This window comes from Zingiber officinale, chromosome 8A, assembly GCF_018446385.1.
Source record: "Zingiber officinale cultivar Zhangliang chromosome 8A, Zo_v1.1, whole genome shotgun sequence".
NCBI lineage: Eukaryota > Viridiplantae > Streptophyta > Magnoliopsida > Zingiberales > Zingiberaceae > Zingiber > Zingiber officinale.
The window spans coordinates 52767518-52792205 of NC_056000.1; the positions used below are offsets into that span (position 1 = coordinate 52767518).

At 41.4% G+C, this 24688-nt stretch overlaps 1 pseudogene; it reads left to right on the forward strand.

Annotated features, from left to right (window-relative positions):
• The first annotated feature begins 7609 nt into the window (after positions 1 to 7609).
• LOC122013162 lies at positions 7610 to 7681 on the forward strand (annotated as a pseudogene).
• Positions 7682 to 24688: the final 17007 nt, after the last annotated feature.

Sequence of the window (24688 nt, forward strand, 5' to 3'; positions counted from 1 at the left end):
TTTTGGAAAAATCGGTGTAAATACTCAAAGACATCGGTTTTTGCTTAAAACCATTGTTGTTCCACTGATGTCTATGAGAGATTTTGTTGTAGTGTCGATCCATCCTACTTCTTTGTAGGTTCTTACTTCACCCCTCAAGGTGATTCCCTAAATGTCCGTTAGTGGGGCAACCCTGTCACGACGCCCCTCAGTCATACAATTTAGAGAATTCCTCTACAACATTCCACAAAAAATACAAACAACAAATCAAAAATGGTAATTAGGTACAAAACACAACAATCCATACAAGATAAAATTGATACAAAACATAACAACATCATTAAATCAAGAAGATGGCAAATCCTTGAATCTTACATTAATTCACATCACAAATACTCCCTCAATCCTAGAACAATAAGTTCTACTCCATAGAACAATAAGTTCTACTCCATAGAACACAAGAAAAGAACAGAAGACAAGAAGATCGTAAGCAGTCCTATCTCAATCAAGAAGATAGAATGGAAATGCTAATCTAAAGACGACGAGTGATCTTCAGAACCAATCCATGCTATTGGAGTTGAATCTTGGACGGAAACGCCTCTTGATCGCTAGAAACCACGCCCAAGATGTGGAAGGAAGCCTCAAGAATGGATCTCCCCCAAAGGGAGAACCTCCCCTTTCAAAGAGGAAGAAACCCTTTATATAGAAGAGGGTATTTGGGCGCCACATGGCCTGTGGTATGACCGTGTGAAATTCACACAGCCTTGCCAACTTCCTTCTTGCCCAAGGTCACATGGGCATGCCATGTGTGACTCTCACATGGGCATGCCATGCTTTGTCCTGGCCGACTTGCATAGCCATGCAGATCTACACGGCCTAGCTGTTACGATTCTGCAAGTGCACGGATTGGTCATTAGTAATATAAAAGATTGTCGAACCCACAAGGACTGGTTATAAGTACTAGTGATGACACACTTAAGATTAGCTACACTATCGATGGTTGTAAGTAATCTAAGAAAAGAGATCGGAAAGCGGGGAATGACAACTAGCAACGAGAGAAAATCAACCTGGTTAATTAAGAGTTCTAGGAGTTCGGTTTCATTGTGGTGTTATTGATGTGTCTCATACTATCCTATACTCATTGTCCATCTGCATACATTCGCCGGAAGCTAAAGCAATTATCTTTGAGCCCAGACAAAAACAATCCCTACGAAATCATGTTACGGTTAACCCATGTTACTAGGGCACCTCGGTAGATCGCAAGGACACGACTCTTACTGATGTTATCAAGGATAGAATTAAGAAGCTAGGTTTGGTCTCTTACTTCCTTGCGAAGGAGTCACCTCTCCTTTCGAGGAAGTACCCTAGATGTCCGTAAATGGGTTACCCCTTTCACTATGGCCCCTCGGGTGTACGATCTAAGGTATTCCCCCTACGAGGTTGGCAATTCCTGCACAATCAATCAACACGACAAAGAGATCGAGGAATCGAAATAAAACAAATGAAATCATCCAATGAATATAAACGTGATATGAGTTTTACATCAAAACCAATCCACAATTACTCCTTCGTCTTAGAATAAAGACTCTACTCCATAGATGCTAGAGAAGAACCCGAAGACATGGTGAATCTAAACATACAATCCTCAAAAACGAAGAGAGAAAGAAGAAGTATGCTTATCCAATGATGATGAGTGATCTTCGGATCCAATCCTTTGCTTCTGGAGTTGAGGTGGTGATAGAAGGTCGCTGGATCGATGTCCTGGATGGCGTGGAATGTCACTAGAATGAATCTCCTCTTCATGGCTCGCCTCCCAACTCTCCCTCTCGAAAAAGGGGTTAAGCCCCCTTTTATAGGCTAGGGCACGGCACGGCGGCACGACCGTGCAAGGATGTCACGACCGTGCCCTAACTGGGCTCTGGATGCACTGCACGGTCGTGCCAATTGGCACAGACGTGTGATGCTAGGGCTCGGTTCCTGGGGACACGACCGTGCAGGGTTGCACGACCGTGTGCTGCTTGGCCTCGGTCATGGGGTGCACGGCCGTGCAGGGTTGCACGGCCATGTTCTGATTCACCTCTGGTTTGGCCGCAATGTCATGCAAGGGTTGCACGGTCGTGCACATCTTCCCTTCTGTTTGGCCACACGCCCGTGCAAGGTTTGCACGGTCGTGTTCTCTGGCTCGCTCCGGTGCGTCGACAAACGTTGTTTTCGCTCTGAAAGTTGTCTCTATCAACACAAAACTAAACAAAGAGCAGATATCCATACAAAAGAGTATATATGATGAATACATGATAAAAGAGGCGATCATACAAAGGATACGTGTGTATAAAGTAAGCAAATGTGTGTAAAAGCATGCATAAACTATCATAATATTTACGCACATCACACCCCCAGACTTGAAGGTTTGCTTGTCCTCAAGCAAAACACTACAAACTATGTTTATAAGCACCTAGCAGTGTTTTATAATCCCTAGTGCATTCGCCTAACTCTATCAACTAGTTTTATTGATAAGCATGATTGTGAAGTTACCTAAGTATGACCTAAGCATAAGTTCTTTGTGCTCTATGCAATAAGTAGCTAAAACTCTTCAAGTTTCAATTCTTTGTCCTAGTTAAGTCGTCATACGATTGAATTCCTAATGTTCCCAGTGATAGGCACTTACCTGTCACACACTTGGTTCATTTTTCTTAAGTTACACAAGGTCTCAAAGGATACTTCTCGGAATCAAGAGAAACATAGCATTCATTTCCCCAGTAACCTAACTCGGTCTCAAAGGGGGTGAATTGTCAGTTTCCACTCATGACAACTATTTTTTATCCCTTATTTATTTATTTATTATTATTTTTCTTTTTTATTGGTGCTATGTAGCACTAATCACACATGCGGGATGCATATGTTGGGATTTAGATTTTTCCAAATGAGCTTTCATGATCTGAGGTTGTCTAGTAACCAAAATGTAAATAAGAAATCTTCATGGGTACACAAGTACTAACCAATTCGAATGAATCATAACTATTCCAAAAATATTTCTACTATTTAAGCTTAAGTACTTATGTGTAGTGTAAATAAGATCCTTAAGGTTAGGCCAAAACTTATACCAAACTCTGTACAATACTTAGCTTATTTTATGCTACTAGAGATAGAGAAAGGAGATACACCAAACATACTAATACTATCTTGACAACTCATAAACTAAGAAAATGCTAGTCATTTTGCTATCGGACAAATAGCAGAAAAAGTAGAAGGTTTGATGTTCTCACATATGCTTCAAAACCAGAAATGCGAATAAACAACGCAAAGTGCAAATAAAAACATGAAACTAGAAAAATGTAGATAAACAAAACAGACTAAAAATAAAGATATGAAAAGCAGAAAGAAAATGCAAAAGGAAAAGAAAACTGAAAAACTCAACTCAGGTTGTGCGGACAGGCACAACACCCCCCCCCCCCCCCCCCAGACTTAGATTTTTCATCGTCCCGATGAAATCAATATAGTGGCGGGGGTGGAGGATAAGGAGGTCCCCGATGTGTGTTAGGGGGAAATCTAGGCATACCAGGAAGATGGCCAATGTGTTGATGATATTGATATAGGGCATCTACTTGTTGTCTAGTGATATCCATATCATCCATAAAATTTCTCATTCTTTCCTGGTCAACATCATAGTCCTGAACGAACCCTGTCACCTGACTATAGAAGTCCCTAGTGAACCGAAAATGATCCTGTATCTCCCTAAACTGGTCGTCAGATAACTTGAAGCGACCCTCCAACAATCGTTGTTGGGTATTTTGCTTCTCATGAAGGGAATCTAAAGAGGTACGGAAGTCAGAAAAATCAAAACTAGAGGATCCCGTGCCATATGCAAAAGAGTGTATAGGAGGGTTCGGATGTCCAGAAGACTGCGGGAGTCCTGATGACGAGGGCTCTTGGTGGTACTTGGGTTCTTCTACAATGGAGGGTACAGTCTCGGGGTGTAAATGAGTAATCACCCAATTCACGGGGTCGCGAACTGAAGTGCGCTCGGGACAAGGAAGGGGTAATGGAAAACCATTGGTCTTAGGGAAAGCAAACCCACTCTTAGCCCGACAAATCATTTTCATAGCAAGATAAGAATCGATGTCGATCTTGTCATTATCATGAATCACCTCTAATCCATGAAGTGCACAACCCAGATTGAATGCTACTTGGGTGATCAATCCACCAAACACTATCATCCCCGAAGATGCCTTAGCTGCCCTCCATAAAGTTTGCAAAAAATGGAATCCCGAATCAAAATCAACTTTATTTAACATCTCCTAAAGAGAATAGAGTTCTATCTTTCTAACTACCCCATCACTCTCTCCTCGACCAAAGATCGTTTTGCTCATCACTCAGTGAAGGTATCTAAAGGTCAGATTTTACATGCGGGATGCTTTGGCTCTAGAGAGCTCATAAGGGTCTTTTGATCTGATTATCGACCTCCAAAATTCATTCCACCTAATTTCATCATCAAATCCTCGGGCACCAATGGGTAAACCAAAACAATTATTGAAATCACTAAAATTCCACCGAACTTCTTTAGTCATCATCCTAAAAGTTATGACCCCTACATAGTCATTTTCAGAAGAAAATTTAACATCAAGTGAGCTAAAAAATTCAAGGACTAGGCGGGGGTAAGTCAGTGCATGAGCGCACATAATATCATTTCAATCTAAAGAGCTTATCATCCAATCTACATCATCCCTAATTCCTAACATGTCCATAGTAATAGTATCCATATATTTAGTGCATGTAATTTTCCTAGCGATAAAGATATCATATCTAGCTTTTTGTTCATGATTTCTAAAAATGATATTGAACTCGTTTTCATTACCTTCGTTGCATGCCACCCTTTTTCCTTTGCCTTTCGAAGTAGAAGCTTTCCCTTTGCCTTTGTCATCGCCTGATGCATCTCCTTCGCCAGATCTACCGCTTCCTCAACGAAGTCTTTTCAAGATCTGAAACATGGTGTAAGGTTTTGAAGAGTTTCTTGTGGAAATGGGTCTTGAGGGAGGAGAAGGAAGGAAAAATAGGGAAGTTTCTTCTCTCTTTTCGGATTTGTGGCTTGAAGAAGTGTTAGATCTAGATGTAGATCTAAGCAAAAGTGAGCTCTAGAGGTGGCAAATCAGGGTTTGATGAGGTATAGTAGAGAGGAGAAGGCTTTTGGGAAAGAAAGAGAAGGAAATAGGATTTTTTGGAGAGGTGGGCGGCGCACACGGGCAAGGGCACGACCGTGTCTTATAGACACGGCCGGGTTAGGTATGGATCTACACGGCCGTGCCGATTGGCACGACCTCCTCTTTTCTCCTCTCGGCCAAGGTCGCACGGCCGTGCCAACTGGCACGGCCTAGTCTTTCCTCTTCTCTGAATACGTCTCACAGCTGTGCCAATTGGCACGGCCTTCTCCTTCTCCTTCTCGGGCAATCTCACACGGGCGTACCGAGTGGCACGACCTATGTCCTCCTTCTCTCTGCATAGGCCACATGGTCGAGCAAGGTTGCACGGGTCGTGGCCTCCATCCTGCTATTGGCTTCGCACGGTCGTGTGGGATCACACGGCCGACTCTTTTAGGCTCACGGTGACTCACCTTTCGCTCTTTCAGTTCCTCCAACACCTCCACGCCCATGAAATGCTCACGGCCAACTCGTGGAGTCTCTGCACATCCTGAAAATGAATACCCAAAAGTGAAGAAATAATAAAAATGATCAAAACAATAATCTAGAATGAAAAACCCTTGGGTTGCCTCTCAAGAAGCGCTTGTTTTAGGTCTTTAGCTCGTTCAGTCAATGTGGGATAAACCCGTGGAAGCACGACTCTCCTCCTAGGGTTAATGCTCTAGTCTGCGCCTTCAGTTTCGCTCGTGCAGGACAAATGTATTTCTTGTTGCTCGCTGGAGGGGAACTCTCATGGAAACTGCACTCCTCGACTTTGTGTATGTTGATCTTGCTAGAATTGCCCTGAGGAGAGGGGTTGTAGATGGAGGAATCAAATAAATCAAACTTGATCTTTTCTTTGTCGATCTCCAAGGATAATCTGTGACTTTTTACATTGATGATGGCTCCAGCTGTGGCAAGGAATGGTCTTCCAAGGATGATCGATATCTTGTGGTCTTCCTCCATATCCAAGATAATGAAGTCTGTGGGAACTATACATCCACTCACTTCTACTGGCACGTCTTCCACTATTCCCATTGGGTATCTGCATGAATGGTCAGCTAGTTGCAATGCCATAGTGGTCAGTTTAATGTTTTGGAGGCCCAGCTTCTTGCATAAAGAGTGCGAAAGTAGGCTAATGCTGACCCCCAAGTCGTAGAAAGCTCTCGGTATGAGTTCAGAACCAATCTTGCACGGTATGGAGAAACTTCTTGGATCCTGAAGCTTTGGTGGAGAAATTGCCTTGAGGAGAGCGCTGCAATTCTTTGTTAATGCTACGGTTTCGAAGTCACCCTTCTGTCTCCTGTTGGATAGAATACCCTTTAAGAACTTTGCAAACTTCGACATTTGGTGCAGTGCATCTATCAGTGGTACTTCTATGCAAATCTCCTTGATCTTATTCAAGAATCGGTTGAACTCTTCATCCTTCTAGGAGGTTATCAATTTCTGAGGGAAAGGAATCGTCTGGTTCTGTGGGGGAACTTGAAGAGTTTCTTCAACCTTTTTAGTAGCCTCCTCTCCATCCTTGTTTGAGTCTAATTGGGCATCAGGAGAGAGGGCTCCTTCCCTGAGTCAAGTTCCTTCTGAGTAATGGTTTGGGGGTCTCCCATAATACATCCGCTCCTCAGCTCAATGCGGTTGCAATGTTCTACTGGATTTATATCTGGCTTCCCTTGAAATGTTCCCTGTGCTCTTGAGATGGATTGGGCTATCTGGGCTATCTGGCTATCTTGCATCTTTTGATACTTTTCAGAATTTTCCATTCTTTGAGTTAACAGCTTGATCTCATTCTTCATCTCCTTTTGCTCTGAGAGGGCTTCTTTAAGCATCTTTTCAATTCTGGACAATTATGAAGGTTGTTGCTGAATTGTTGTCCAGCTGAGTAGTTCTGCTGCCCAGGTTGGTAGCTCTGTTGTCCAGGTTGATAGCTTTATTTTGCTGGCCCTTGATCCTGATTGTCCCGGCATGAGAAGTTTGAGTGATTCCTCCAACCTGGATTGTGTGTATTAGAGTACGAATTATTTTGCCTTTGGTTGTAGCTGACTATTGCATCACACTGCTCAAGTTGGTTTATCTGTGCTTGTATTGGCCCTAGGGGGAAAGTATCTTGAGCATGATCCGTACTTACGCAAGTTTCGCAAACACAAACTATCACATTGATCGTGTTTTTGTTGTTTCCCATGTCCTCAAACTTCTTGGTCAGAGTGTCCAGCTTTGCAGACATGAGAGTGATTGCATCTACGTCAAATTTCCCTGATGCTTTTATTGGGTTCCCTGAAAAAGAACCACCAGATCTTTCTAATGGCCATTGATGGTGATTCTTTGCCACATTCTCTATGATCTCTTCAGCTTCATCAAAGCTCTTGTTCATCAGTGCTCCTCCTGCTGCAGAATCAAGGGATACCTTCGTGTGATAATTGATTCCATTGTAGAAGGTGTGTAGAACTAACCATTTCTCAAGGCCATGATGGGGACACTGTCTCAGCATGCTCTTGAATCTATCCCAAGCTTCAAATAATGATTCTGAGTCTACCTGTTTGAAGCTTGTGATCAGGTTCCTCATGTGGGCAGTTTTGCTCGGTGGATAAAATTTTTTCAGGAATTTCTGCTCATACTGCTCCCAAGATGTAATATTATTTTCTGGAAGGGAATTCTGCCACTGCTTGACTCTATCTTTCAGGGAGAATCCGAAGAGCAACAACCTTACTGATTCTGGAGGGACTCCGTTCACTTTCATGGTGTCGTAGATCTCGTAGAAAAGTTCCAAGTGGTGGTTTAGATCATCATGCGATCCTCCTCCGAATTGATTCTGCTGAACCATGTGGATTACTGCAGGCTTGATCTCAAAATTGTTAGCTTCGATTGGCGGTCGAGTGATGCTAGACCAAACCCCTCGTGCATAAGGTGGTGCATAATCCTTCAACAATTTATCAGCCATCCCTGAAGACTCCTGTGCTGCTTGAAATGCCTGCTATAGGTTTCTTCTCCGCAGGAAAGTCCTATCAATCTTTGGATCAAACGGTAGGAGCTGTCCTGAAAGATTAGCTCTTCGCATGCAAAAATAGAATATGAACTATAGTAAAGAAGAGAAATGAATTTTTTTTTGGGTTTTTAATAAAAATGTAGAAAGTAAAAAAAAACAAGAGTAAAATTATTTATCTCTAAATGCGAACTAAGGAAAAAAAAATAAAGAAAAAAAATAAAGGAAAAGAAAACAAAGTCTAGTCTAATCTAGTATAACTATCACCAATGTTATAGACGCAATCCCCGACAACAGCGCCAAAAACTTGTTATGATTCCGCAAGTGCACGGATTCGTCGTCAGAAATATAAAAGATTGTCGAACCCACAAGGACTGGTTATAAGCACTAGTGATGGCACACTTAGGATTAGCTACACTATTGATGGTTGTAAGTAATCTAAGAAAAGAGATCGGAAAGCGGGGAATGAGAACTAGCAACGAGAGGAAATCAACCTAGTTAATGAAGAGTTCTAGGAGTTCGGTTTCATTGTGGTGGTATTGATGTGTCTCATACTATCCTATACTTATTGTCCATCGGCATGCATTCGCCGGAAGCTAAAACAATTATCTTTGAGCACCAGACAAAGATAATCCCTACAAAATCCTGTTACGGTTAACCCCTGTCACTAGGGCGCCTCAGTAGATCGCAAGGAAACGACTCTTACTGATGTTATCAAGGATAGAATTAAGAAGCTAGGTTTGGTCTCTTACTTCCTTGCGAAGGAGTCGCCTCTCCTTTCGAGGAAATACCCTAGATGTCCATGAACGGGTTACCCCTGTCACTAGGGCCCCTCAGGTGTACGATCTAAGGTATTCCCTCTACGAGGTTGGCAATTCTTGCACAATCAATCAACATAACAAAGAGATCGAGGAATCGAAACAAAGCAAACGAAATCATTCAATGAATATAAACGTGATATGAGTTTTACATCAAAATCAATCCACAATTACTCACTCGTCCTAGAACAAAGACTCTACTCTATAGACACTAAAGAAGAACCCGAAGACATGGTGAATCTAAACATACAATCCTCAAAAATGAAGAGAGAAAGAAAAAGTATGCTTATCCAATGATGTTGAGTGATCTTCGGATCCAATCCTTTGCTTCTGGAGTTGAGGTGGTGATGGAAGGTCGTTGGATAGATGTCCTGGACAGCTTGGAACGACACTAGAATGAATCTCCTCTTCACGGCTCGCCTCCCGACTCTCCCTCTCGGAAAAGGGGTTAAAACCCCTTTTATAGGCTAGGGCACGGCGCGGCGGCACGACCGTGCAAGGATGGCACGGCCATGCCCTAACTGGGCTCTGGATGTGCTGCATGGTCGTGCCAATTGGCACAGTCGTGTGATGCAAGGGCTTGGTTCCTGGGGACATAGCCGTGCAGGGTTGCACGGTCGTGTGCTGCTTGGCCACGGTCATGGGGTGCACGGTTGTGTTCTGATCCGCCTCTGGTTTGGTCACACGACTATGCAAGGGTTGCACGGTCGTGCACATCTTCCCTTCTGTTTGGCCACACGGTCGTGCAAGGTTTGCACGGCTGTGTTCTCTGGCTCGCTCCGGTGCGTCGACAAACGTTGTTTTCACTCCGAAAGTTGTCCCTGTCAACACAAAACCAAACAAAGAGTAGATATCTGTACAAAAGAGTATATATGATGAATACATGGTAAAAGAGGTAATCATACAAAGGATACGTACGTATAAAGTAAGCGAATGTGCGTAAAAGCGTGCATAAACTATCATAATATTTACGCACATCACTAGCCAGTCTTTGTCTCTGGAAATGTCACACGGTCGTGTGGCACACACAGCCATGTCATTCTTTGGCTCTGGAAAGGCTGCACGGTCGTGTGACCCTACACGCCTTTGTACTGGTTGGCTTAAAAAGTGGCACTGTTGTGTGGCTCTCACACGGCCATGTCATTCTCCTTTGCTGCTGATGCTACATAGCCCTGTCGTCTCCACACGGCCAAGGCCATTTTCCTTTGGCATGGTCGTGTGGCACTCATAGCAAGTGTCATTTTCCTTCGTTTGATTGTAGAATTGGCTACAAGCATCAATTCTTTTCCAAATTTGACTCCTGAAAACAGAAAATGCACAAGAGCATTTCTCCGAACAAAGAAAAGTAATTATGCTAAAAGTAAAGCAAGAAGCATAAAAGTGCATAGATAAAGTAAGTATAAAATATAAGAATGTGCGTCAAAACATGCTAAATAAGTATATAAAGTCTACGCACATCAAGAGGATCCCCTTTATATACCACCTCTCACAACCTCCGTGATCGTGAGGTGGCTTCTTGTGTCAGAGTTTGTTAGGTGATGGAAAGAGTACAGTCTGGGTGATCTACAATGATGGTTCGAGAAATCTTTTTTCTACTCACAGATGTACCTCTTTTATTGCTTATGACTTACGCCTTTGGTGAGGTTGTTGAAGTATGTCGTTATAACCAATCAATTAGTGAGGAAATCCCCAAGGAATATTCCCCAACAACTTTGACAGGCTGTCAAAACGTTGCTTGTTGCCTGTCTGCTAAATATATCTCGGTCAATCCTTAAGCCGGCTACTGTGAAATGAAGAACCTTTAACCTATATTAGTATCAATCTGCTCTGTTGTGTGTTAAATACTGTGAAGATCTGTTCAAACACTAGTATGATGCTCATAGTATGCCAAAGATCTATTTAAGGAGTCGTATGATAAATTACATATGTTAGAGTCTTTATATATGACCTTAAGTAATTTTAAACCCGACCGACCTCTGCCCGACCAGCTATATATGTAGAGTCTCCTAAGGATAAGTATATTTAAGCTCATCCGGTCTTTGCCGGGCTGGGCGTACACAAAGAGATTTATGTTCGACTAGCCTTTATCTGACCGATCATATATTAATAGCTTTGTGAGGCTAAGTGTCTTTGAGTACGATAGGACTTGGCCTGGCCGGGCGTATAAGAGAACATTATGTTCTACTGGCCTTTATCCGACCGGTCGTATACTAAGAGCTTTATGAGGCTAAGGGTGCTAAGCTCGACTGGCCTTTGCTTGACTGGGCACAAACAGAAAGCTTTATAGTTGACCCGTCTTTACCCGACTGATCGTATATTAAGAGTTTTATGAGGCCAAGTGTCTTTGAGCCCGATTGGACTTGGCCTGGTCTGGCCGGGCATATATAGAGAATATTATGTTTGACCGACCTTTATCGGTCGGTCGTATACTAAGAGCTTTACGAGGCTAAGTGTGTTAAACCTGGCCGGACTTTGCCTAGCTGGGCGTACATGAAAACCCCTATACTCGACCAATCTTTATCCGATCATTCATATATTAAGAGCTTTATGAGACTAAGTGTGTTAAACTCGGCCGGACTTTTCCTGGTCGAGCGTATACAGAGAGCATTATGTTCGACCGGCCTTTATCCGGCTGATCGAGTGTAAAGAGTTTTAGAAGGCTTAAGTGCCTAGAACCCGGACGACCTTTCATCCGGCCGAGCTCCTTAGAATCGGGTCGGCCATTTACTGACCGAGTACATTTTTCCTCTCGTTTCAAAGTAAAATCCTAGAGTTCTTATATTCGATCAGCCTTATCCGAGCGTCATGCTTTAGGATTTCGCAGGTAGGACCTGAGAACTTTGAGGCTAGGTGATCAATAGGACAAAGTGTGGAATGCCCCTCTATCCTAACTTTGACCGGCACATCATCTTACCTTGATTTTTACTATCATGTCATCTTCTGTATTCATTCGCTATAACCCATATCAGTAGACAGTAGCAGTCATGTACATAATTACTGCAATTGTGCAGGGTGCGTATGTTCTCTATCGCTTATTTAAGAAACCTGAAGAAACTACAGATTCCAACAACGAGAGAAGTAATCATCCTTAGTGGGACTCAAACCATTGGGACATTACATAAACTCGAGGCAAAAACTCAGAAGATTGAGATAATATAGTTGCTGTCACTAAATAAAATTGTACTTAGTAATTTTTCATCACAAATCTCATCTTGATGAGAAATCGAGAGTTCAAATAGATTAGAAATGTTCACATACCTTGATATTTATTAGAGAGAAACCTATTGAGATCGTGCCTATGATCGTGTCCATTATAATGGTCCACCCTGAAATAAATGTTGTTCAATCATGGTATCAGTTGGTTACTCGGTCATTGCTAGCTAGGGGTCAAGACGTGGAGGGACCATCTTGTATGTCATAGGCAGCCCCCCAACTATTGATTGGAATGCATGGACTCGAGTTCAAATTTATTCATAACTATCTTGGTTGAACTTCTAGCAAAATAAAAATGCAATTAGCAAGGGAATAATTCAGAAAAGTGACTTGTAAGAAAACAAAATTCAATTATGATGCACCTTTCATGTGTTTATTTGAAATGAAAATTGAGGAGTTTGTTTAAAGAAATTGCCATTAAAAAAAGAAATACAAAAGTGTGATTGATCATTGATATGGTTGGATGTGGCTGGTTGCATATTTAATGTACACTTTGGCCGTATGAGATAATTAAAAGCCAAAAGTTGCTGGTGTGTGCAGTGCATGTGGTAAGTGAGAAATTAAAGCCAAAAGAAGCTTCGAAGCAATCAAAACGACAGAGCCATGAGAGGTGTACAAGGCCACCCACTCATGCCACTTGCCAATAAATGCCAAAAGTATGTTTTTAATGTTAGGGAGGAAAAGGTTGATGGATTGATTGGTGGGCAAACAAGTTGTGGTGCAATTAGTTCTCTAATTTATTGAACCGCATACTCATATTCCATAATATCTATCAAAATACATAGTTATTTCCTATTATATTTCTCTTTTATTGACTGTATGAGTTAATTTTCTATCCATTATGTACTAAACTGTCTAATGAATTTGTGATAAAACATTTCAAAACTGTGTCAATTTCAAAAATCAAACTATGAAATCAATGTCTAAGAACATGATTACAGTCACAAGAATGAGGTAAAGAGTGCAATAAATTTAATTTGAAATGTTTATGAGAAGCTTAAGGTCATCAACGAGTTTTGGTTAAAACTTCATTGATATTCTTAGAAATCTCAAAATCCCTTCAAATTATGGCCATTACACCCTTAGGAGTTTCCTTAGTGTAATAATGCCCTCATACTTGATTCTATAGCTTAGATTGAGAGTTGTAGATTTTTAAAATATTTACAACTTGAAGATAATTTGACATAAACTCATTAATGGGCAAGGCTTTTAGGACACTTAGGGTGTTGGTGAGTGGTGAATAGCTTCTTTTGCTTCTTCTTATTGATATTGTAGCGGAAAATTTGAAGTAATACTAACACCTTCGTTTTACTTGATCTCCACCTCCTTGAGATGACTAATCTAAAGATCCACACTATGCACACAGCTCCACTATGAACACACTGTTGGATCGAGACGTACGTGAGAGGAGAGGGGTGAATCACATGATTTTGAAAATCCTTTTTTTCGATTTTTAAACATAAGTACGCAGCGGAAAAACATGAAAATGAAAAGCAAGTAAAAGAACAAGTTTGATTTTACTTGGTTCGGAGCCTTCTATGACTCCTACTCCAAGACCCAGATTTTGTGAATCTATCGACGGGTAATTTTCACTAATAACCTCTTCCCAAACCGTCAGAAGAGAGGATCGAGTATAAAAAGAATCAGAAGAGTGTAACAAGCTACACTTTCCATTTTTAGAAATTAAGTACAGAACTTTAAGCTTTGTTACCAAACACTTTTGTAGACAGTCAGCTCGAGCTTGGTGTTTGGACGGCTTCTCAACGACAGTCGGGCATAATAGTGTCGTAGCAGGGCAGCAGTAGGAAGTCGTAGTAGTCAGAATGTCAATCAGACGCGTAGAAGCTCGTATATGAGTTGTTGAAGAATGCTTGATCAAGATACCCTTTTAAAGAGTGTGGAAGGCGCCTTCTATAGGTAAAACTTTATCCCGACTTCGGTGCTCCTTATAGTCGATAAGATCTAAATTTTATCCATTGAAAGACGCCTTCTATAGCACCGAACATGCCTTCCATAAACAGTACTGAAGGCGCCTTCCAATGCTTGAAGGCACCTCGGGTACTGCTCACCTGAGACATTTTTACTCCTTTCTCCCTACAAGTTAGATCAATCTAACACGACAATATCTAGCATACAAAACAAAGTTAGCACAATAATAATATAATTAATTTATAACTTAGACCCTATCTTCCAGACCAGAATCTAGTTAGGTTCTCAATTTAGATTTATGGAATGGACCTAAATTGAATCGACGCCTACTGCCCCCTCAACCAGGACACGTCTTCACTTAATCACTCTCCTTCAATAACTTACCTTCATTTACCGTGTGTCAAGTTACCTCATTGACGTCAATATAACTCACCAGGTCTTCCTGTAGAAATCGTACATCTGGACTTCCTCCTGTCGGGAATCGAACATCCGATCTTCTACCGAAATCACACATCCGGACTTCCTCCTGTCGGGAATCAAATATCCTGATCGTCTACTGGAATCGCACATTCGAACTTCCTTCCTACCAGAATTCCACTTCTGGACTTTGCCACTCGAGAATCGCACATCCCGACTAGACTTCCTGCCTGGTGTCAGGTCTTTTTAACCTGTCAAGTTAGTCAACCTTTCACACTCGGTAAATGCATTAGATTACGTTAACACCTAACTTAATTTATTTATCATTCATCAAAACCTGAGTTAAACTATAAATTATATCAACAACCTCTTCGTTTTTGATGCAATGACTAACTGAGTTAGAGTTAGGAAAAGATATGTAAGATTGAAATAGCAATGACATGATTCAAGAGAACTTAAAATTAACTTAAATTTCCATTTTAGTCTCTTGATCATTTTAGGGTTAAGATTTTCAAGATTTAGCTTGTCTTTTTCTTACTTAACTCTTACCCTCCCCCTTTGATATTTATCAAAAATAATGTAGATAAACATAGCAAATTATTGTAACAAAACTCTAGTAAGTATAGAACTTACAAAAAAATTGCAAGTTTTATGGGTGGGAGGAGTTTAACATAATTCTACAAAAAATTTTAAACTTTTTCAAAAGGGTTTCAAAACATTTCTAAAAACAATTCATTTTGCAAAGCTTAAAGTTTAGAAATTGTTTTGCAAGATTGTTTTTAAAATACTTAAAAATGGTGCACGAATATTGTAAACTAATTTAGAGTGTTTTCAAAGAAATTTTGTTAAGTAAAATAAGTTTGAAAGTATTAGAATCCATTTAAATTTTCTAATTTTTCAGAAAAAAATTTAACATTTTGAAAATTGACTTTGTGAAACAATACATTTTGATCCAATAGATTTTGCAAGAATTATACAAAATAGATTTCAAATATTTGTTAAAAAGATAGTTTGTTTGAAAAGGATATTTTAAAATTTCAATTGTTCAAAACTCTTTATGAAAAGTTATGCAAAGAATTTTCTTAAGTAAAATAGTTTTGAAAGTATTTTCAAAAATAGATTGTTTAAAGTGGAAAAACACCTATTTAAAAAGACTAAGATTTTTTGCAAAGTAAGTATTTGAAAAGTATTTTTGAAAGTATTTTGTAAAAAAATTAAAAGCAATTTTGAAAGTGATTTTTTCAAATAGTTGGAAAGAAAATAAATTATTTTGAAAATTATTTTTTATTTTCAAAAATATTTATCTAAAAATTCAGTCTTAAATATCTAATCGTTAGTTACTAACTAACTATCAGAAAATAGCAGTGTTCACTTGGTATCCAATTAATGTTTGACTAAAATGGATTACTTACCTGATCACTGCAATTTTGATATTTTTCACCCAGATTTGTATTGATGCACTAATATAAGTATCAAAAGTCTAAACAATAGACCTATGCATCTCACGCCGTTCTAAGTTTTTGAATATATAATCAAGGTAGACTTTATGTATTTGTGAGATGCTCGATACCTAGATATAAGAACATGCTTTCTATAGATTTGATCTAGTCTAAGGCAAAAACATATTTTGAAATACTAAGAAAATGAGAATTTTTAGAAATATAAGTAAAGAATTTTCCTAGAATTTGTAAACTATTTGAAAATTATTTTAAAAATAACAGTCCAAATCTATCATACGCATACCTAGTTTTCATCTTAAGTTACTAAATTCAAGTTCTGATAATGGTTTCATAGAAATGTCAGTTAAATTTGATTTTTGCTCAACATAGTTAAAGTCAATATCGCCTTTGCCTACATGATCTCTTACAAAATGGTGTTTTACTTCTATATGTTTGGTTCTTGAATGATGCACTGAATTTTTGGTTAAGTTTATTGAATTTATGTTATCAATAAAGATTTTTGTATGTTTATTGATCCTGTCCGAAGGCGCCAAGCTGGAAAGCCAGGGAGGTGGTAGTTTCGCTGACTGGATGAAGACCTCACTCTCTGCAAAACAAAACTAAAACTAGGGAAGGGGTCCTTGACATTGACCCTCCGACATTCAAGTTAGAAACAGGAGAGGAAAAAAGTGAATACTAAGGATAAAGATTTTTTTTTTTGCCCTTCTTCATACCTAGCGTGCCCTTTTTATACCTTTTCTGGTGACCCTCCATCTTCCCATGTTTAATGTCCCCTGCTTAATAATATTGATTACCGACAGAGAATATCTTTGTCTTGACTTATTCTCATTTGATGATAGATAGAGTGTTCTATTTAGTTTTCTCTTTCCTTTATTAATTATCCATCTTTTCCTCTTTTATCATTTTATTGCTTCATTAATGTATAATGTCAATGCCATTCTTCAAGCTAGGCAGGTGGTCCACTTGACTCGGGCTCCCCGCCCGTGTAGCTTGTTCTCCTACCGACCAGACTAATTATACTTGTTTACTATGATGGCTGATCAGACAAGGGGCTCTTCGATCGACCAATGATCCGCTTCCCTAATGTTGTCCGCCTTTACTTTGAACTATATCATGGCAATTGACTCATGCCAAGTAGGCTCTTCCTTACCGCCGCATCACAAGCCTTCCCTTCAAGTCTAGTCGAATGAGGCTGTAAGTTCGACTGACTGGACAAGATGTTGTTGGTGACTCTGAAGCTCGTTCGGCCCAAATGCTATAGTGTCTGATCAGACTATGCTCGATCTGTAATCGTTGGTTGGCACACAAGCTAACATCGCTAGACCTTATTTCACCGTTGTCGGGTTCAGTCATGTGGTCGTTCCTTGCACCGATCGAGAAGATGAGCAGCAACACTTGGCAAATTGTTTTCTGTTATGTGTGTCCTAGGGCGAGTCCGGTCGTGGCTGACATCATCTATATTTCTTGAAGACAGTGCAAATCCCTGCTAATTATGACCGAGCATGGGACCATACCTTTTTAAATAAGTTCATTAAATGTTATCCGATGACTGCAGGACACGTGTCTCTCACTGCCACCGCATGCTCGATGTGACAGGTGGACATTCGCTTATGACGAGACGTGCTCCTTTTCAAAATCAACAGTTGGATCTGCTTCTAGGTGTACATAACCTTGGATCGGACGGCTAAGGTCAATCGACCGCGAGGTTTATAAGCCTCACGTGCTTCACCATCTTCCTCACTTTGCGTCTTCATCTTCGTCGGTGAGCATCTTAGCGATACTGCGTTCTTCACCTTTTCTGTCGATCTCAGCGATTGTTCTAGTAACCTCTTGTCTCCTTTCAATTGAATCTGTATATTGTTCTTTCTTAGTGTCCTCTCTTTTAGTCGAGTTTCTTTGTTGTTTCCTGTCAATTTTTATTTCCAATGGCAAGCTCTTCTCAACCTCCTGTCTCCGTCCCTGGATTCTGGTACACGTCCATTGAGTTCAGGTTCGACAAAGGCGACGTTGAGAGTTTGAGAGTTGCCTTTAAAATTCCATTTGATTATCAAATTGGTCTTCCTTCGGCTTTTGACCACCCGAACGAGTCGCCTCTGATTTTGTATGCTTTTTTAGGGACTAATTTACCGCTGATCTACGGTTCCCTATCCACCCTTTCTTCTCTGCCGTTTGTAAATATTTTTGTATTCCTCTCCATCAACTACTATCGAACTCCTTTCAACTGTTGTGCGGGGTCGTAGTTCTATTTCGCCTGCACAGCATTTGGTGTTGGTCATTTTGCATGTCACGTGGCACATCAAATTAATTAAGATTAGGAACTCAACTAAAATAAAGACAAGTGTTGTAGCAACGAGTCCCAATTTGTATTTTTCCAAGGATGACTAATAAATGTGTGTATATTCTAGAATTAGTTTCAATCAAAATCTAATTTCAACCTGAATTCATTTAACTCCCAAAAGTGCACTACATCAATCTTAAATAGGTTCAAGACAGTGTCGTTTTCTTCTACACATGATTCATTTCCTTCTCATCAAACTAAAATCAACTAAGCGCAGATTCTAATGTCTCATTGAATCAAATAGATCAATTATTATCTTTTAGATTCAAAATCATAGTAAACATGAAACTCAAGAGCTCACTATACTTCTAGAAACCGAAATAGCATCCTAGCCACAAACACAATCAACTTCAATAATTAATTCTATCACCACATCTTCAATTCATTCCCACAATCAACAAATTGATACAAAGGTAGATCATGAAGAACATCAAGTGATCCATTCAACATCTAAACTAGTTCACAATCATTAAGATCAAGAATCAAATCAACACTAATAAAGGAAAACCAAGTTAGTAGCTAAACATGGTTTGGATTGCAAACGTTCAAAGAAATCAAGTAGCGAAACTGAAAAATAAAATCTGAATTGCAAAACTAGGAAATCAGATCATCAGATCTGAACAAAAGTATAAGAATTCTAAAATGAAACAAAATGGAAGATGCATTCCACACCCAAACCCTAGTCCAAACTCCTTCTCTCTACCGTAAAGCAGAAATGCCATCGGGAACACCCATCAAGCAACCGGCGGTGAAGATCTGAATTCCAGCTCATTCAACATTTTTCATAGCTTGTGGGGAACGCCCTCTTCAAGCTCGCATTGCCTGAATTAACCAGCATCCGAAGATTGCCATCAACAAAATGGGGAACGCCCTCAATTCTGCCGATGATGGACTTCACGGAATCGAGAACACGAAGCGGAGAACGCCCTCAATTCGTGCCTTTCTTCTTGATTGCTGGTCGCCGGATAGTTCAAAGCTCGCCGCCGACGAAGGAGTTTGTCCTTGGATCTGGAGTGTGGGAGCTGATACCGTGGAAATGAAGAGGAAGAAGATGGAGGTACAGTGGAAAATCGTGAGCTACCCACACTGTAGCTTCTCAAGCTTTTAAATCAACCTTAAATTTGATCCAACGGTCCATAACACTTTGATCTCGATCAACGGTGGAACATCTCAGATCTGGATCAAGAACTCTAGATCTTCATCAACGGCTGTGATGTGCTTCCTCTTGGCTTGGATGGACCAGATTCTTGATGGATGGCTCAGATCTCTCCGATCTTCAACGGACGGTCCAAATTACTCCAAGGCATGATCAACTTGATTATCCCTAGATTTGAGCCCAAATGTGGTCTGATCTGATTGGGTTCATGGCCCTTTTGATACCTACAAAATAATAATCAAAATATTAGCATCAAATACCATGAAAATAAACTAATTTACAATTAAGTCCAAGATAAAAAATATGATGTAGATATGAGTTCAATCTATGAGAAAAACATTAAAAACTTGCATTATGAATCAAGATAACATAGTCAAAATCATGGTTATCAGCATTCCCCTCACTTTTCGGCTCTTTCACTATTTCTATTATCACAAACTATCCGAGCCGGGGACTTTTCTCTTCCAAGCCCGAGTGGGCATAGTCTTCTTTGACAAAATGTCGTCCTCCAACAAGCATTGGAGAGACTACTACTTTTTTGTTCACTTTCCCAAGTGATCGGATTTCCCGACCAGGTGGCAATTAGAGGTGTTGAACCCTCTAGAGCTCAAGAAATACAAGAGTCGCTTGGACTACCTTCATGCAGCTTCCAGCTTGGCCGGTCAAAAATACCATATACTTAAGTTGCTGCTGGAGGGTGTCATCTATGTGTTCAACCTGAGCCTGATCCACACAAGGCTTCTGTCCAGCCTAGGTATGCTCCTTCTTGGTCTAACTTTTGAATCTAACTGATTTCTTCTTTTCTTTTGCAGCCCAAGTCATGTTGCGTGCATGTTTGGCCAGTAAAGCCAAACTCGCGGACGCAGAGATCAATGCTGCGGCCATGGCTGAGTTAGAGAGCCGTAGTTTGCAGCCGGTCGACTCTTAGGAGGATCCACTCGGAAAGAGCACAGGAGCCCCAGCTCAAGGGAGTGAAGGAGTAGCTAGTCGTACGGTCGACGATGCAGCGGTTATCACAATGAATCCCCCACCTGAGCGGCTTCCGATAATTCTAGTTATCAAGGCCTCAGAATCGGCTTCTTCAGGAGAGCTGTTGATAAGTCGGAAGGGGCACCGCGCAGAGATTGTTGCCTAAGCCACAACCTCTGCCACATAAACTCCAACTAGGACAAGCCCACGTCTGTCATCTGAGCGGGGTGAAACCTCCACACCTGTGCCCTAGCAAGTGATGGCCATCCCACATACTTTGCTTTCATCCGATCGGGCGTCGTCCTTGTCCGGTCTACCACAAGGAACAATCTGTGTGCCACTGGTAGCTTTCCTACCACCTCCGTCGAAGACCCAGAAGTCTCGCATCCGGCCAGCATCAACGTCTTAGTCGACTGGCAGAGCAACCTCGACTTCGTCTGCTTCGAGTGGCCAGCGCCACATAACGGCGGTCATCCATCTGCTGACTGATGAGTGGTGTGACTCTGACAGCGCTGAATTCTGAGCCCCAGAGCACCAAATAATCATCCAGGGGTTGCTTATATAGATATGGGTCAATACCCGGGCCCGTGCAGCGGTCATGCCTCCAGGGGCGCTTGCCAATAGTCATACCCAGATGTCCACTTGGGTAAGCATTTTACATATTACTATTCATCACCGCTCGTCCCTAAGAATTTTTTGCTTCCTCATAGTATTGGGTAGAGAGCCTGGCCATGTGTCAAAGGCTCACATTTTTGGAGCAGAAAGTCAAGTAAATGCAAGCCCTGAGTGACCAATCATCTGCTTCCCAGGCGCAGCTGGAGAAGATGAGTGCTGAGATGGCTCAACTAAGAGCCGATCTGAGTGTGAGCGCCGAGTAGCTGGATGCGAAGAAGAGAAAAGGAGCTGAACATCCTGCTCAATTGGCTCAGCTTGATAAACAAGTCAGCTCCTTCGAGTCCAAGCTTAATTTGGCCAACACCAGGAAGCTCCGAGCCATCGAGGACTTGGAGATCAAAAATAAGGAGTTTCGGGTGTTGGTCCAAAACCTAAAGGAGACTAAAGCCACCTTGAAGGCTAAGAGGGATGGACGATCGGTTGACTAGACCATAGTGAAGACCCAGCTCATCCAAAAAGATGAAGAGATAGCCATGTTGAAGGTGTTGGAATCCCAAGGTAGTTTTGATGTGATCAATCGAGTTAGGTTAGGTCCTGTTATATTTTGATTCCTGTGTCTAAGTGTGCAGGAGCTTAGGAGCTTAGGAGCACAGGAAGTCAAACGGAAGACGTGGCTAGCGAGAAGGACAGTATGGGAGAGAGTTGACGGGCTTGGTGCATCTCAAGGATGAGATGCTGCGGAAGAGTACACCGATGGATGAGAAGGATGTGCGCGATATTCGAGGGATGAGAAGCCAGAGCGGAAGCCTGCTTGAGGAAAAGGTCGAAAATTGGGTTCAGTGAGCCTTATTTCGGTTGACAAAAATCACCCAGGTGATCGAAGTGGTGAAAGAGCTAAAGTGGAGCTATGGAGCTACTAGAGGCACCTTCAACAGGAGTTGAAGGTGCCTCCGTGACCTTCAGGCTGAAGGCACCTTCTGTTGGAACCCCAAGGTGTTTTGATGTGATCAAACAAGCTAAGTTAGGTCCTGCGTTTGTTTAACCCTTGTGTCTAAGTGTGCAGGAGCTTAGGAACACAGGAAGTCGAGCGGAAGACGCGGCTAACGAGAAGGACGGCACGGGGAGAGAGTCGACGGGCTCGGTGCATCCGAGGGACAAGGTGACCGCGGAAGAGTACACTGGCGGACGAGAAGAACGTGCGCGGCGTTCGAGGGACGAGAAACCCGGAAGGAAGGCTGCTCGAGGAGAAGGCCGGAATATGGGTTCGGGTGAGCCCTATTCCGGAAGGCCGAGATCACCCAAGCAAATGGAGCCGGAGCGAACAGACCCGGACCGAGATGAGCTGGATCGAGACGAGCTGAACCGGAGTCGAAAAGTCAACCTATGTTGACCTTAGGGCTCCGGGCGCCGGGAACCATTCCGGGCGCCCGGAACCGACCGGGGCGCCCGAAACCCTTCCGGGCGCCCGGAATCGACTTTTCAACAGGATCGAGTTTTGACTCGATCCGACCGTTGGGGGATAAAATTTATCCCCCCCAGGGTGCCCGGAACCCTTCCAGGCGCCCGGACCAAGACTATAAATATAGCCTTGGTCCAGAAGCAATTATCAATAAAGAACAACTACTTGTAATCCAGTGCTTTCATTTGTGTTATTTCTTTCTGTGCTTTCAACGCTGTAAGAGGCTACTCCGCCCAGAGGAGAATCAATTAGTGCGCCTTCTTTGCCTTGCATTAGCAATCCTCTGATTGTAAACCAAGTAATTCCTCTGTGTCTACTTTCTGTCTTAATTAGTCTCTGTCGTTTTAATTACAAGTTCTTTTAAGTTAGTTGAATATCCGAGAAGGGTTTTTGGTCTTATTTTATAGGGCAATTCACCCCTCCCCTCTTATCGGCCTCCAAAGGGACCTACAAGTCGTATCAGAGCGAGGCGCTTCAGGAGGACTAACCGCCGATCGAAGCAACAAAGATGGTCGGACCAAGCATTGTTCCACCCAAATTCGAGGGGAACTTCGCAGACTGGAAGCGTCGTATGGAGGTATTCCTAAAAACAGATTTTGAAATTCGGTTTATTATGAAATATGGTTTTGTAGCTCCAATAGATAAAGATGGAAAAGAAAAGGAAGAGAGCGATTGGACAAAGAAGGAGCAGAATGAGTCGGTAGCAAACAGCCGTGCGGAACATCACCTGCTGAGCGTGTTACCGCCTCAAGAGGTCAACCGCATCGGAAACTATTTATCTGCCAAAGAACTTTGGGAGAAGTTCTTGGAACTCCACGAAGGCACGTCCGAAGCAAAGCTCGCTAGAAGGGACATCCTCCGCAACAAACTGATGAACATCCGTCTGGAGAAAGGTGAGAAAGTAGCCGGTCTACATGCAAAGGTAAAAGAACTAGTTACTGGTCTCGAAAACCTTGGTGAAAAGGTAACAAACCGGGACACTATACGCTACGCACTCAACGCGTTTCCAAGAACTCCAGAGTGGACATCAATCGTCGATGCTTACTACATCTCAAAAGACTTGGAGGTAAGTACTTTAGAAGAGTTGTTTTCTACACTTGAATTACACGAAACTAGATATGCAGAGATATCAAAGGACACAACCCAGACTATGGCGCTAAACGCAACCAACAAGGATGAACCCGAGTCAGACTCCGAAGACGATCAAGAAGCGTACATGGTAAGAAACTTTAAAAAGTTTTTTAGATCTAATAAATTTAAAATGCAGAATAAAAAGAATCAAAAAGGTAGAAGAAAAGTACGGTGCTACCAGTGTCAGAAGGAGGGACACCTAAGGGAAGACTGCCCAGAACTCAAGAAGGTCAAAATGAAGACACCCAAGAAACACAACCTAAAAGCAACTTGGGACGACACTACTTCATCCGAATCAGAAGTTCAAGAATATGCTAGGATAGCGCTGATGGCAAGTTACGAAGGGCAAAGCTTATCAGAACCTAGCATCGATGAAGGGGGAGCGACCTCAGATGAAGGCAGCGAAGCAGGGGGAGATTCAGGCTTCAAGTCCGATATGGTAAGTGAGGTATGCCTCTTACCCCCTGATCAACTTTATTCTGGCATTAAGGCAATGACTAAATCCATGTATAAATTAGAAAATGAAAATATCAAATTAAAAAATGAAATTTTGGAAACAAAAAGAATTTTAGCAAAATCATGTCTTATTGAGGATTTTGATAAATTGAAAATTGAAAATGAAAAACTAAAAGAAGAAATAGAAAGATTGAAAAAATATAAAAGTTCAAATATTTCTACTTTTAGAAATTATAGAGGTTTAAATTGGTATTATAGATTTCATCAAAGTCAAATTAGAAATATATCAAAAATCTATGTACCTAGGAAATACTTGGTTAACCCTGTAGGTAGGAACCTCTACTGGGTTCCAAAAACCTGTTTAATTTAAATTTAGACTTAGCATTTTCAGCAAGGAAATTAAACGACTAATTTCATTATGAGGCTTTGTCTAAGGAAGTGGTTGTTGCTCCAATAACCAAGAAGGCCTAGTGCCTCGCCACGACCTGGAAGCCAAGTATCGAAATGAAAAGTTTAATTGACTAACTGAAAAAGTATTAATTTAATTTACCTAATGCTTTAAAAGAGTTATTCAATTTGTGTTAGAAAAATATTTAA